The 16,537-nt window shown below is 37.9% G+C and overlaps 1 protein-coding gene across 11 annotated transcripts in view; it reads left to right on the top strand.

Annotated features, from left to right (window-relative positions):
* Positions 1 to 16,537, top strand: part of STK33 (serine/threonine kinase 33) — a 160,283-nt gene that overhangs the window by 44,263 nt on the left and 99,483 nt on the right. The window contains exons 2-3 of one of the 11 annotated variants that reach the window (XM_054512070.2): positions 7,114 to 7,255; positions 13,114 to 13,225. The exons of 5 other annotated variants lie outside the window; for them this stretch is intronic. The gene's annotated coding sequence lies outside the window, so the exon portion shown is untranslated. Of the gene's footprint in view, positions 1 to 1,656; positions 1,762 to 7,113; positions 7,256 to 11,550; positions 12,607 to 13,113; positions 13,226 to 16,537 lie in introns of those variants that run through there. 5 more of the 11 variants (XM_054512069.2, XM_064577069.1, XM_054512068.2 and 2 more) reach the window with 5 other exon arrangements.

Here is a 16,537-nt window from a genome sequence, read left to right as displayed (position 1 = left end):
GACCCCGGGATCATGACTTGAGCCAAAGGCAGACGCTTAACCAACTGAGCCACCCAGGCACCCCTGAAGTATAGACTTTTACTCTAACTTTAGAAAATAAGAATGTGGCCTTAAGTTGCAATTTAAGAATTCTTTTAATTTTCTCTTTGAAAGAAAGTATCTTTGCCAGTTTAGCAGAGGGGCATTACAGCCATGACCTTAAAATCTCTTCTTCTCTTCTTCATTCATTCTTCAGAGAATACATATTTGTTAAGTGCCTACTATGTGTTGTGCTGTTTTATATCTGGAGAATGTGATGATGAGTAACAATAGTACTGTCTTTCCTCCCTAATCTAGTGGGGGAGATAGAAACGTTAATCAATTACTGACCAACATATGTAATTATAAATTGTGGTAAGTGCAACGACAACAAAAAAAATACGAGTTCCTTTGGAGGAGAAAAAAACAGGGAGACCTAATTTGGATAAGTGATTAAAAAAGGCCTTTCTGAGGAAGTGACATTTAAACTGAGACCTACAGGATAAGGAGTTTACCGGAAGGGAAAGGGGGTGGAAAGATTTCCAGGCAGAGGCAAGAGGTTTTGTGATATCATTTTATAGTACTTATGACCTTTTTAGATACTTATATAATTAGGTACTAGTCTATGAGCAAGACAGTTTATAGAGCTGTGTTACTGAAAAGATGCATATAAATTACATTTTTATAAATGAATTCCTGAATTCCTGCAGGCTTACATTATACTCACTGTGCTATATCATCTGCATTTGATTGATGTTCAGTTACTTCAATTACGGCTAGATTGATCTTTCTAAAGCACAACTTTGATGATGCTTTTTCCTGCTCAGAAATCTTTACCAGCTCCCCAATTACCCAATAAAGTCCAGACTTCTCAGCCTTATGGACAAGCTATTCCAAATTGGTCCTAGTCTCAATGTCCTCCTTCATTTTTAATTACTCCTCTTTGGGCAGTACTCTGTGTTAGCCAGCAGAATTTCTGGATGAGCATGGATGCTTTCTTTCTGATATGTCCACCTTCACTTGTGTTGCTTCTCTTTCCTTGCAATGTGTTTACCTCCTTGCAAGCTGGTCCAAGTCCCATGCATATTTCTAGGTCCATCTCAAATTTTACTATCTAATCTCAGCGTCTTTCTCTGATCACCCCAGTTATATGTAACTTCCTTCTCTTCTCACTTCTTATGATATTTTATTTTTATTGCTCTTGAGGCACTTCTCCCTTCTTACTTTGTTTAGAAGTTATTTCTAGGCATGTCTTATCTTCCCAGCTAGACTTGTAAGCTTCTTGAGGCCAAAGCCTGTGATGGAAAAGTCTTTGCTTCTCTCGCTGTGCCTCACATAGTCCCTTGCAAATGTAGGCTCCAAATAAAAATTTTGGAAGGAATTTGTAAGTTAATTGTTGGTTGCTTGATTGCCCTTCAAAAGTAGTTAATGATTTCTAAACAGATGCATCCGGGGACTGACATATAAAAGAATCTTTTGTAATGTTAGTTGTCCTAAATTCAGATTTTCTTACAAAGGGATTCTACTTGTTTGGGATGTTTATATGTCTTTTTGTCCATTTCAGTGACATTGATTCACAGAGATTATTTTAGATTCATAAGTAATGCTGTCATTTCCATTTTTGCCTCCCTTTTGAAGGTTTGCATGCTCATTTAGCCGTAAAAAAGAATGAAAAGAACAAATCAGCACCCTCTCTGGTTGTTGATACCCAGCGGGGAGAAATAGATTTGAAAGCATGTCTAGGTAATGTATTTATTTTGATTGTTTTGGGTTTTCCAAGTGAATGTGGCTTTAAATGAGTTTGGAATAGTCCCATATAAAATTTTGTTATTCATTGGTTCATTTGGACCTATACTTCTGGTAAACAACTTCCTATTTATAACTTTTTATTAAAACCCATTTCCGTTTGAGAAGTTGTACCTTTCACTTCTGTCTGAATTAACATTTGAACAGCTTTTAGATTGCTCTTCAACATATGACTGTAAGACCCAAGGCTTTAGTTGATGTAATTCTTAGAGGTTTGTTTTTTTTTTTTTTACTGAATAACATGATTTCAGGTGATATTTAAATATACAGGATGATGATATATTTCTCATAGAAACATTTGTCTCCAAGAACAATTAAAACAAAGTAGAGTTGCCAAATAATGTGTAAATATCTATAATTGATTTAGTATTTGTGATTAACATTATTGTTTTGGCTAGAAGCATTTCTTTATAAGTCTCAGTTATATTCATTTTTTTCCCCTTTTATAAGTGGTAGTTTTTTTTTGTTGTTTTTTTTTTAAGAAAAATCATTTAGGAATTCCACATCTTTATGATTAACTCTGTTGTTCTTAAAATTTAGCCCTGGAATAGTATATGATTCTGTATAAGTTAATGAGTGTATGTGAATTATCAGAGGGTCTTTTTCCTTGAATATATTATTTACTTTTCACATAAAATTATAAAAAAATTTAAAGATTTTATTTATTTATTTGACAGAGAGAGACACAGCGAGAGAAGGAACACAAGCAGGGGGAGTGGGAGAGGGAGAAGCAGGCTTCACGCGGAGCAGGGAGCCCGATGCGGGGCTCGATCCCAGGACCCCGGGATCATGACCTGAGCCAAAGGCAGACGCTTAACGACTGAGCCACCCAGGCGCCCCCCCAAAATTTAAAAATTTTAAAAAGTTATAAGGAAAAAAATGAAATGTATCCATAATTCTTCTTCAGAAACAATCATCATACTAGCTATTTGTTAATAAAAATCTATCTCGGGCGCCTGGGTGGCTCAGTTGGTTAAGCGACTGCCTTCAGCTCAGGTCATGATCCTGGAGTCCCGGGATCGAGTCCCGCATCAGGCTCCCTGCTCGGCAGGGAGTCTGCTTCTCCCTCTGACGCTCCTCCCTCTCATGCTCTCTGTCTCTCATTCTCTCTCTCGCAAGTAAGTAAAATCTTAAAAAAAATAAAATAAAAAAATAAAATAAAAATCAGTCTCTAGCTATGTAATAGTTAAGACTACGTATAAATCTGGGTTAAAAAAATAAAAATCTGATTTCCTCTCTGGAGGCAGTTTTCATATTAGATTAAGTTGAGGACCCTAGAATTTTAAAAAGTTCTTTAAGATTATTTTGATGTGGATATTGTGAATTACTATTTAGGAAGATCATGTGACATGAACCTTTAAAATTTTTCTAGTTACAATTTTAACATGATGAGTCTTTTCTAAAGACAATGTGTTTTACTTATCTAGTCTTCTAAATTTGAAATACTTTGTTTTATCAACAAATGTGGCCAAGTAAAATAATAGTGTTTTAATTCCCATAGTTAAAAACTAGATATTTTTGAGCCGTTAATCACTGAAAGCATTTGAAAATGTTTTCATCTGCTAATTTGAGTGACAGTTAAATTGTCAATGTAGTGTCCCTCTCTTGGATTCCTTGGATCCATGTCATAGGGCAAGATCCTTGATAAACATGTGATTTTCATTTGGTCGTATTTGACAGCATGGAGACATCTAATGAATGACTAGATAAAGATCTTGAGAATAGACGTAGAGTCTGTATTAGGCAGCATCAAACTGAAGGAGGTAATAAGATGATATAAAAGGTGGAAACTAAGTCATTTTGTCTATTAAGATTCTTTCATTCATTCAGAAATTTGATTTCATTGGATGATGTACTTGATACTGATTTAGGGCTTCTCAGCCCTGGTACTATTGATATTTTGGACTGGACAGTTCTTTTTGAGAGGTCGTCCTATGCATTGTAGATGTTCAGTGGCATCTTTGGCTTCTATCCTCAGATGCCAGTGGTGCTCTCCCCAGTAGTGACAATTAAACATGTCCCCAGACATTGCCAAATGTCCCCCAGTGGGTAAAATCACCTCTGATTGAGAACCACTGTTTTAGATGAACATTGTAAAAGCAAATTTTTTGGAATGTATTTTGCATTGTTTCCCTATATCAAATGTTGTACATGTTCCATGTGATCTGGTCTTTCAATATTTCCCAGGTAGTGCCCTGCCGGAAAAAAATGGCTTAGGTGTTACAGTGGAATATGGAACTAGCCATATTAGCTATAGAACTACTGAAAAACCTTACATTTGAAAATTAACAGTTGATTTAACCATGATTCAGCATTTATAACATCCTGGATCAAAGGATCTACTCTTTTTGATCTTTTGAAAAGTACTTTGGAGCCTAAGAACAAATTTTTACAAAGAAACCTTCTAATGCCTGTTATTTTTCCTCCTTTAAGAATGATCCTATTCATCTTTTGTTTTAAAGGCTCTATAACTTATTGGTACTGCATAAAAACCCCATTATTATAGAGACTGTTCTCTTTGCTTCTCTGCTGCATCCTTTTCTGAAGTTATGAGAGGTGTGAAACATATTCTGAAAATTCATTCAAAGCTTTAAAACTTATTATATCCAGGAGAGACAGATTTAAGATTGCTGAGGTTTCTGGTTGAGGTACTTCAAGTAGAAATCCATACTCCATTAGGCTCTCTAACATTGTGACCTTAATTTTCCAGATATTTTGTCCTTTAAATTGAAAGCAGTGTTTTAATACTCTTTAAGTCTTCTGGAGGGGCTTGTAATATCACAGACTTAAGTTGTGAAACATTTGAAACAAATGAAAGATAAAATAGCAAGTGACTTAGGTCTGTATAATTTTATACATTTTTTATTCCAAAATATACAATGATAGAAAGATATGCATGGAATGTACTTAATGCACTGAAGTTGGTGAAAAAAGAAGCTATTTAGTAAGGAATTGTTCAGACTGTACTTAAGCAGAATTTCTTCCATGGGTTTTTTTCTTGGCATTGCCTAAAGAGTTTCTCATTAGAAATAGTTGTTAAGTTCTCTGAAGTTAGGAAATTTACTTTGTATAAAACTATGGTCTGGGTGAAATGAAAATCTACTTGGACAATAGCTACTGAGTTATCTTGCTTCAGCAGATAAAGCAGAAAATGTAAAACTGTATTATACCGTGGAGTCAAGAAACCGAGAACTATTTAAGAAAAAAAAAAAAAACCTCTATGGAAAAGAAGAGATGAAAAGCCTCTTGTTCTTTCATTAGTAAATTAGGTCAGTTTTTAAATAATATGCTCATTGAAAAATGTACACATTTCTCAAGTAATTGATATAATTTAATCCAATTCATATCTTAAGGTATAAAACTGAATTCTTTAGGGGCTCTTAATTGCTTCGTCTATTTTCCATTGTAAAACATTGTTTAGAACCTAAATTGATCATATAATCTTTTCTTTAGTTTGTGGCTCACTGAAGGATGATACATCAAATATTCTTTATTAATCTATAGAAGCTTAAAATTTATTTTAGTCTCTGTGTATTACTTTAGTTATGAGTTAGCTATTAGGGGATACAATAACCTCCCTGAGTTCCTTTTACACATATTCATGTTAGTTAAGTGCGAAATAAATTACATGATTATGTTAATGTCAAATAATTATTCCATGGGTTGCTAGGGTGCATTCTTTAACGTAAAGAAACAATTGCAGGTAGATTCTCCAGATCTCTTATTGTCCTGTTGCAGTCCAAAATTAGAGTAGTTTACACTTATTGGTATTGATGTTTTATGGGTGCTCCATTGCTTTAGGCTAAAGGTGAAAAGATTCTTGCCTGTTTGTAGGATGTATAGCCTGTTTTTTGCTGAAAGTTTTGTTCACCGAGTCTCCAGGTCAGTGTTTAGTCTCCGTCTTACTCTTACTCCTTCACCTTATTCAGATAAACTATCTCCCAGATGATTACTAAAGGCCTCATCAGACTAGGGCAAGAGAGATCTATCATCCCCACTGAGAGGACAACTTTTAAGATGCAGTGAAGTGTCCCGAGATGGCTCTCAAGCCCTCCTACCCCCCTGGAAGACTGGCCTTGATATCAATATATGAATGTCTTTTCTAGGGGTGCCTGGGTGGCTCAGTCTGTTAAGCATCCGACTCTTGATTTCAGCTCAGGTCATGATCTCAGGATTTTGAGATTGAGCTCTGAGTGGAGCCTGCTTAGGATTCTCTCTCTCTCTCCCTCTGCCCCCTCCCTACTTCCTGCTGCTTGTACATGTGCTCTCTTTCTCTTTCTTACTGATTCTTGGTCTCTCAAAAAAAAAAAAAAAAAGGATGCCTTTTCTATAAACTTTGCAAATCATTCACTAGTAAAATCTTCTGGCTAGATCTGACACTTCTTGGATAGGCTGAGCATCAAAGGGAGAACAGATTCTGGACGACTCTTAAACTTACTCATCCCAGTTTATATCATCAGTATATTTGGAAACATTCCTTTTAGTTTTCATGTACTGTCCTCCAGTCAGAATGGTGAACTGGCCAGACAGCAGTGCTTCATTGTCCCATAATCATCACCTGAAACATTTCCCAACTCCTGACTTTTAGGGGCTCTTCTAGATTCTTCCCCTCTTTAGCACCTTTTGAAAGGAGTAGACACTCTGCTCCTTGTTCAAAGTTTGTAGAGACATGCATACACGTGTGTTTGTTCGTTCGTTCGTTCATTCATTTGGCATTTGTTGAACGTGAGACACTGGTGCAGGACACATCTTGTCACTCAGCAAAATTCATGGGAAATTGCCTATGTTCCTGAGCAATTCATTTTTCCAGAAAAATTCCTGCTATTGGCTTTTTTCTTTACTTAGTGGCAACAAAGAAATCTATAAAATTATACTTATGATTGCTAAAATGACAAGATTCACCCTTAATATTGTAATATTATGAGGACATAAAACCGAATGAAATTTTCGTCCTGAAAAATACAACAATTGAAAAAAAATCACTTGTATTTAGATTTAGGCTTAATTAAATTCTAGTTCAACTGTTAAATAATAATACTTCATAGGCGGTGCTGTGTATTTCCTATTGTATCACATAATGAGCATCACACCACATCGTCAGATACAGTGTCTGGTTGTCTCACTTTTGGTGAGGCTTTTGGTGAGGCTGGTACTGATGAGTGGGCTCAGGTGGTGTTAGCCTGACTCCCACCCTGTTGTGGAGTACCCTTACCAATGTTTCTTTTCTGTATTCTAGGTGTTCTGAGATTTTATGATTTTTTTTAAAGATTTTATTTATTTATTTGACAGAGAGAGAGACAGCGAAAGAGCGAACACAAGCAGAGGGAGTGGGAGAGGGAGAAGCAGGCTTCCCGTGGAGCAGGGAGCCCGATGCGGGGCTCGATCCCAGGACCTGAGCTGAAGGCAGACGCTTAACGACTGAGCCACTCAGGTGCCCCTGAAATTTTATGATTATTGATGTGGATCATTTTTTCATTAATTTTGCTGTGAACTCTGTGGACTCTTTCAATTTGGAAATTCACATTCTTTACTCCTGAGAAGTTTATTTATATTATGTCTTTGATAATTTCTTCTCTTTCATTTTCTTTATCCTTTTTCGCTTGAACTCATTATTCAAGTGTTGGACTTCCTGGATATATCATTTAATTTTCTCATCTATTCACTCTCATTTTCCATCTTTTTGTCATTTTGGTCTATTTTCTAAGACATTTCTGAAATTTACCTTATAACTCTTTTAATTTTTTTTTTAAAGATTTTAAGAACTTCCTCTGGTTTCTGAATGCTCTTTCGTTGTAGCTTCTTTATGGACATGATATCTTGTAACTCTTAGGGAATATTATAATATGGCATAATTCTGTTCCTGGCCTTCCTTCTGTTTTCTTTGAGTTCCTTTTCCCCCATTTGTTTTTGTTCTCTTTCACTTTTGTGTCTCTCATAAAATGTATAGCTATCCTTGCCTGTGTTTTCCTATTTAAGAATGAGGTATCAAAATTGCATGACAGGCTCTGTGTTGTCAAGGCGAGCGGGTGAAGATCTAAGCCTTTTTTGCAGGGGGACTGCTGGAGAGGAATCCTTGTATGTCAGTATCTGTACATCTGTTGGGGGGGGGGGGCAGTTTCTACAGTGAAGCAGCCCTGATCCCTGTGTGTTAGTTATAAGTCTGGCTCCCAGCACTCCGGGACATAGGCAGGGGATGACAACTGGGGAAGCTCAGTATGGCGCTTCACTTTTGATCTCAGATATACTTGCATCCCAAGCCAGAGAAGGTACCTGCCAGAGAGGGTGACTTCTGGTCTTTTGTGGGTTGGGGAGGAATAGTGAGTGGTCTGGCTATGTAGAATATAAGGGATACTTCTGAAATTTTGGCATTGATTGGGACAACTCCAATCTGTAAAGTCTTTTAGTAACATTTTATTTTATTTTATTTTTTTTTTTTTAAAGATTTTATTTATTTGAGAGAGAGAGAATGAGAGACAGAGAGCATGAGAGGGAGGAGGGTTAGAGGGAGAAGCAGACTCCCCACCAAGCAGGGAGCCCAATGCGGGACTCGATCCCGGGACTCCAGGATCATGACCTGAGCTGAAGGCAGTCGCTTAACCAACTGAGCCACCCAGGCACCCTTTTAGTAACATTTTAGACAATAAGCCAAATAATTCATTTAAGTTTCTTGTGTTGAGGCCCCGAAGAGAGTAGAGAACAATACCAGACACTGGTAACTGGGACTAAGGTGACACCCTCACACCAAGCAGTCCTGGCAAATTTACCATATTTTTCTCTCTCTTTTTGTATAAGAAATAATATTTTTTCTAAAACTCATTGCTGGGGGTGCCTGGGTGGCTCAGTCGTTAAGTGTCCGCCTTCGGCTCAGGTCATGATCCCGGGGTCCTGGGATCGAGCCCCGCATCGGGCTCCCTGCTCAGCGGGGAGCCTGCTTCTCCCTCTCCCACTCCCCCTGCTTGTGTTCCCTCTCTCGCTGTGTCTCTCTCTGACAAATAAATAAATAAAATCTTAAAAAAATAAAATAAAACTCATTGCTGTACCAGGTTTAGAGGTGAGTTTCCACACTCTTCCCTTCCTGAATATCTTTCTAGGGTGCTTAGAGGATTCTATCCTCCCAAGGAAATATTTGTCCTCTTCTCTTCCTGAACATTTTATTCAGTATTTTACATTTTCTCTGAGACACCCAGTATGCAGGGTCCTTTCAGAGGCAACTTCTTCCTAGTTGTCGGTCTTAAGATCAATAGGACCTTATAGAGACGTACTTTTATTTCTGAGTATTGCAGATTGCAGTTCTTTAATAATAGCAATTTCGTTTTGGTGGATCAGGTGTCACTCAAAACAGTAGAATGCCCACTGGAACCACAGATCACCTCATTGTTTTCAATGGGTGATGATTTAATATGTTACAAAATTGTATATAGCCATTTCTCATGCCTTAGAGCAGTGGCTTTCAAACATTTTTAACCCTGACCTCAGTATGAAAAAATTCACCTTGCTGCGTACACACAGACGCATGTACATTCACACATACACCTGAAGCCAGTTTGGAGAAATAATACCTTTAGGACAAGTGTTAGACTCTCATATTTTTCTATTCTATTTAATTTTAGAATGTTGTGCCCCACAAATGACTTACAATTTGAAATCCCTGCACTTGTGATTCTTAGTATTTGAGGGGAGGATGACAGGTTGTGGACCTTTTTGGCATTCTGATGAAAGTATCGGTATCTCTTCTCAGAAAAAATGCACATACACACATTTTTGCATATATTTTCAGGAGACTCACAGTCTTTAGGCATAAACATAGACTCCTTAGTTCTAGAAGCTTCTATGCTAGATAAAATTTGGAATTATCTTGCTTTCTTGATAGATTTCACCCAGCATGCCTGGACAAATATCAACTGCACAGCAGATATTCTACCCTTCCTCCCTTCCTCTTTCTAAATATTATTAATATAGGTTTGTAGACCAGAGAAACTATGTGACAAATAAAACTTCCTCTTGCATTTCAAGGTTAAAACTCACAGAGGAGCCTCATTCTTCCTGGGCATAGAGTTGGCTTTGTAGTATTTCGAGTCAGGGCATAAGGACACACACTGTATCTGGTAGGTCAGGAGACATTTTGTCCTTTACAGAGCTGTTCCTTTGCGAGGAACTTCACATTATCAGTCCCCTAGCAGCTGCCGCCTGATTTCTGGCCATCTTCGCTTCTGGTGGAGAAACTTATTTATTACCAGTCACCTTCACCAACTGTTCTTTATAACCACCATCTGGTAGTTAGAATGGAGCCACGGCTTTGTGGTGTGAACTTCTGCCTTCTCTCCCTTTCACCTTTCCTGCTTTCTGTCCTTCCTTCCACAAATATTTATTGAGTTCTTTCTATGTGCCAGGCTTTGTTAATGTGAGCAATAATACAATGGTGAGAAAATCTCCATGTCTGGGTGTGTCCAGCCGACCTTGCCCCATTCTTCTGTGGTTCATTATCTTGTGCCACCATTCTTATACTCTGCGGTAGCCCTGCTCCTTACTTCCTGCTTCACTGGGATTTGGCATTTAACTGTTTCCTGCCCACACTGGAAATTTTCATCTGCAATTTTTCTTCTGCCTACAACAACAAACATATATATTTTCTTATGCAGTTTTTCTTTTGCCTAGTACCACCAATTCATTTTTCCCTTTTAAATAATAATGCAAACACGCAAATCTTAAAATATTTCTGTTGTTGATATGTTCTGGGTCACTATTTTGGAAATAACATCATGGGAATATGGTGTTAATGTGCAAAAATCACCCCCTGGGTTGAGAGGATCTTTGAAAGATGTCTTAATAATGGGGGCATTTTCAACTGATAAAATACAGGCTCATAGCATTTGAAACATTATTAGTATTCTTTCAAAAGCAGACATCAATCTCAGAAATCTTGTGTACAAACATGACAAAATTAGAGGGGGTATATCTCAGTGGTAGAGCATTTGACTGCACAAACATGACAAAATTGGTCTGTATTACACTCTGATAAAATCACAAAATGATTTTATTTTCTTCACTTGTTTATGAATGTGAAATATTTGCATATTATTACAATAACTTCCACAGTAGTTGGAATGAAATCTGATACATTGTTAATGGTGTAGTTAAAAATGTGTGCATTGCATCCATATTTTGTGGCAGTTTTCCAGCAGTTTTTTGAAAGGATTCTTAAACCTTGCATGTTTTATAATCAGGCTTGGCAAATAGACACCATCCATGCTTCAGGTTACTTCTTCCAGGGCCCGTGATAGATCACAACATTTTGTCTTGCTGAGCTTGGACAGTCTTACGTCCCCTTCAACATAGTGATCCGGGCTGTTGCTAACTAAGTGCAAATAGTGAGATGCAAGCTATGTGTCATATCGGTTTTGCACCCTAACCATCAGAATCAGCAGAGGATACGAAAATGTCTGCCGAAGGCAAAGGTTGGCCAGTCTGGGGGGCAAAGGGCCAGAACAGTAAGTATGTTAGGCTTTGTGGGTCATACGGTCTCTGTTGTTCCACTGTAGTGGCAAAGCTGCCATAGGCAGTATGGGAATGAATGGGTATGGCCGTATTCCAGTAAAACTTCATTTATAGGAACGGGCGGCAGGCCACATTTGGCCCACAAGCCAGACCTTGCTAGCCTCTGGTTTATTTATTTTTTTAAATTTTTTAAAAAAGGTTTATTTATTTATTTGACAGAGAAAGAGAGAGAGAGAACAGCAGGGGGAGCGGCAGGCAGAGGGAGAGGGAGAAGCAGGCTCCCCACTGAGCGGGGAGCCCGATGTGGGGCTCGATCCCAGGACCCTGGGATCATGACCTGAGCCGAAGACAGATGCTTAACGACTGAAACACCCAGGTGCCTCTGGCCTCTGGTTTAAATCACTGCTACTCAAAGTGGACTCTGTGGACAAGAGCTATCAACGTCATCTATATGCTTGTTAGAAATGCGGATTCTCGTTCTGCACCCTAGACTCACTGGATCAGAATCTCTGGGGATGGGGCCCAGGAATCTGCATGTTTACTAGCTGGCAAGGTGATTCTGATGCCCACTAAAGCTTGAGAGCCCCTAGTTTAAATAACATGGTACTTCTCTTCTTGAAAAGCTTTGTAGAAGTCAGTCGTGAAACCACCTCATGCATTTAGATCTTTAACCACTTTTTCTGTCTCTTCTATGGCATTTGATTTATTCAAGCTTTCCACTTCATGGGTCATTTTTGGGAATTCACATTTTGCTAGAAAATGATCTGTTTCCTCTTGGCTTCAGATTTGTTGCTGATGGTGGTTTTAAAGCAATTCTGTGAAACTTTTGACATTCCTATTAAGACATGGATTTCTGTTCACTCCCCTTGGATCTAGACAGGCTTATGACCGTTTCATCCAGTAGAGTTCTGGCTGAAGCAATGCCATGCAACTTCCAAGGCTGGTTCAGACAAGACGGTGCAGCTTTCACCCAGTTCTTAGAGGGTGGGGGGGAAGTTGACTGACTCGGTCTCCGCCCTGGGGGCGTGGCCACGTGTAAGCTCCCAGCTGTCAGCGAGCACAGTCAAGTGAGCCATCTTGGACACACAGTCTAATTGAACCCTCAGATGGCGGCCACCCTGCTGGCATCTCAGTGAAGTCACATGAAAGACGTTCCCCCAGATGAGCCTTTCCTCACTTGCTGACTGATAGAATCTGTGAGCACAGTCCCTGCTGTTTTAAGCCACTAAGTTTGGGGGTGGTTGTTATGCCACCATTGTGCCTGGGAAAGTTACCCTAGACTTGCAAGTATTATTGTTTTATAATGATCTTCCTGTCCTTCTTATCTGTGCTTGTGATTTCTTTCATACTCTTAATCATATATATTTTGCTCTCAATTTTCTTTAATTAGAGTTGAAGGGGTTTTATTTGTTTTATTAATCATGTCAAAGAATCAGTTTTTAGATTTTTTTATTCTACTATTTGAGATATTTCTGTTTCATTAGTTGAAGTTTTACCTTTATTCATTTCTTTGTTCCTACTTTCTGCTTATTTAATTGTTCTTTTCCTAGTTGCTAAAGGTGAGTAGGAGGTTAATTTCCTTTTTCCTTTCTCTTCTTTCATAGGAAGTACATTAGAAGCCATAAGATTTTTTCTGAGTATAGCTTTCACCTGTGTCCCATAAATTTGGGAGGAAATATTTTCCTCTTCGTAGTTTTCTGGCAAGTTTGTAATTTTAATTTTGATTTTCTTTTTATCAAAGCATTTTGGAGAGTGTTTCTAAATTAAGTAAAGTTTTTCTTGTTTCTGGGGTAGAGGGAAGATCTTCCATTTTTCCAACATCTATAATAAGGACCTATTTCTCTACTACAAGAAAACAAAATTACAACTGTTTTCTCCAGCAGGACCTTCCCTTCTTCCCTTACCAGTAAGTTTGCGTTACGCTTCAGAGTGCTTTTACTTCCTGACTCCCCCATGTGAGTGTTTTAAATGCTTTTGCTTCTGCTGTCTGTCTCCCTATGCCTGACTTCACAAACCTAAGCTGGTTTTTTTTCCCCCAATAGTTTAGTAATATTTGTTTCAGACTATGATTAGGTTCTTATCCATTATTTAGCTCTGATATTGTATGTTCTCATTCCCTTTTCAAGGTACTGTGTGATGCTCCTCCATTCTTCTCTCCATAGATGCAAAGGCTTTCTTCGAACCTAAGAAACAGTCAGGACGTAGCACACCTTTTTGTCCCCCACTCCCACCAGCCTCAAGACCTACTGGAAAATGCTTAATAAATAATATGCTTATTTTAATTCTACTCCTGATTTATTTGGGTATATTTTATAACCCAAATGTTTTGTTTAGAGTGTTGATTTCATTGAAAACTTTGGAAAGAAATATTGCTACACATGCAAAGTTACAGGATGGAAATCAACTACAGTTACATGGAAGGTTTTCATTAAAAATGTCTCTTGCTATATATCTCAAAGAGATAAAGGTTTAATAACTCAACCCTTATTCTTGAAATGAGAAGTATACTTAAGGTAGATTGGATTATACCATTTAATGTTTGAATATGTTGTAGTAAGTGCCATGTAGATTTGTTTGGGATGTTGAAGGTCATTCATTTTAAGATCCTATTTAGGGAAAAATCCATCCTCCTCATTTCCCAACTCCTGTGTAGTAACTTCTGCCCTTTTATGGAGTTAAATGGATTTCCTTTCCTGCTTCCTTGGGCAGACATGCTTTCCCATGTCTTATAATATTTTTCCTTAAGTAACCTATTGAGACATTTTGTGTTCCAATTTCAAAGGTGTATCAACTAATTTTTTAATTAAACATGATCTAAACTTTGGTAAATCAAAAATTGGGATTAATAGTTAGCTTTTTTTCTTACCAAAGTTGGAAAAGCTTACTCTTTTTATCTTGTCCTTTATACCTTTGTTTTTTCTGCCTTGCACTAAAATTATTTGTATTCATGCTACATTATTTACTTTTATATAAAGGGTCAAGGACCTCACTATTTGTTTCCTTCATAGGGCCCCAATAATTCCTTACACGTAGTGGGAGCTCGACCAATATTATTAAATAAACAACTGAATAAATACTTGTAACTGCCATTGTGATAATAGTGAAGTGATTTTAGTAATGGTCCTACAATTTTGCCATGGTAACTTTTTTTTTTAATTATATGGAATATCCTGTTATAGCAAAATTATTTTCTGTATATAATCAAAATATAGTACATAGTACATATACACAGAAGGCAAAATTCTGAGAAGCCTGTTCATATATGGATCTCAAAATCTTTGGATACTTAATAGTTCTTCCACTATCCCGATATGGCAAGAGCAATGAGGTAAGTAATAATTTAGCTATTCAGCACAGATGAAACATGCATATGTGATAGAATATTACTTCTTTTACCTCTCCAAGCATCTAGAGCAGACTTTGACCAAGTTTTGGTAATTCCTACCAATGCCATTTGGTGTTGGGGAAGTGGGGAAATTATATGACAGACATAGGGCAAAATTGGGGACTGGAGAGCCCTCGGTACCTTGGAAATCTGCAGAGGCAGGTACTTTGGACAATAAATGGATTTAGTCACTGGGCACTGGGGATTGCATGGGATTGACTGTTGATCCCAGAGGAAGAGAGTAAATAAGGATAAGAGAAACAATAATATCTAAGCAACAAACCAGATAACTTTCAAAATTTATGTCTAAGCTTTGCTGTTAGTTGATGTATCAAATATTTTAGCAGCTTGTCTTCCACCCAGACTGGGTAAATAGTAGTAAAAAGGAAACCAATTATGACAAATTCTTCTTTTTTTTTTTTTTGTAGTTTTATGGATTTATTAACACAAATACTATGTGCACGTAAGCTTTCTATTCATTTTCTTTGCTGTGCAGCCTGGCATTGGGAATTGGTGACTCTGTCGGCCAGCTGGGCTGCTCTTTCCACGATGGCTTTGTGGTTCTTAGAGGAGATAATGTGAGCAATCTCTGCACAGTAAGATTTGTTGCACGTCACCAGCACTTCAACCTCCTTGACGTTATGGACTAGGAACTTCCAGAAGCCACTGGGCAGCATGTGTGTTGTTTTCTTGTTGCTCCTGCAACCAATATTGGGCAACAAGATCTGGCCTTTGAATCTTCTGTGCACTCTATTGTCAATGCCTCTGGGTTTCTGCCGGTTGCACTTAATTTTGATATATTGGTCTGATTGGTTCCGGATGAACTTCTTGGATGTCTTTTTTTTTTTTTTTAAGATTTTATTTATTTATTTATTTGATAGAGAGATACACAGCGAGAGAGGGAACACAAGCAGGGGAGTGGCAGAGGGAGAAGCAGGCTTCCTGCTGAGCAGGGAGCCCGATGCAGGGCTCAATTCCAGGACCCTGGGATCATGTTCTCTTGGTCTTCTTTTTAACAATCTTGGGCTTCACCAGAGGTCTGAGGGTGGCCATGATGCCGAATAGGAGATGGCTGTCACCTCTGAAGGCAGGGCAGAGGAAGAGAGCTATGACCAGTTCTTAATTTGTATTGTTTGAATTTCCATTCAAGTCTATAGTTGTTTGTTTGTTTGTTTTTAAGATTTTATTTATTTGACAGAGAGAGACAGTGAGAGAGGGAACACAAGCAGGGGGAGTGGGAGAGGGAGAAGCAGGCTTCCTGTGGAGCAGGGAGCCCGATGCGGGGCTCAATCCCAGGACCCTGGGATCATGACCTGAGCCGAAGGCAGACGCTTAATGACTGAGCCACCCAGGCGTCCCCAAGTCTATAGTTGTATGCACTGGATCCTGGATACCCTAATCAAAGTTATTAACTTTTTCTGTGTTCCCACAGTATCAACCTCTATTGAGCATTTAATTATTCTTCCTTGTGTTAAAGTTAGTTGGTCACATAACCAGATTGGCATTTTTCAATACCAGTTTGGTCAAACTTGGGACCATGACTATTACTGGGTAGTGAAATCAAGTTAGTGGAGCGGTGGTAGGGTGTTGTGACAAGAATATATATTTTTTTAATGGGAATAGAATAGATAAGAATAGCAAATAGAATGTATTATAAATACTAAGGATACTTTTTATGAAACATTTATTTCAGTATATGTATATATATATGTAAAAATATATTTGTTATTGTGGGTAAGGTAAAGCCCATTTGAAAAATACTTGACTAGACTGAAAAACTATTTTATTAGGAGTCTGATTGATCTTTGCATTCAATTAATTTTATATTATGAG

The sequence above is a fragment of the Mirounga angustirostris genome, unplaced genomic scaffold, assembly GCF_029215605.1.
Source record: "Mirounga angustirostris isolate CCGP_5_RB_7025 unplaced genomic scaffold, mMirAng1.0.hap1 SCAF_13, whole genome shotgun sequence".
Taxonomy (NCBI): domain Eukaryota; kingdom Metazoa; phylum Chordata; class Mammalia; order Carnivora; family Phocidae; genus Mirounga; species Mirounga angustirostris.
This window is presented reverse-complemented; position numbering and strand designations above follow the sequence as displayed.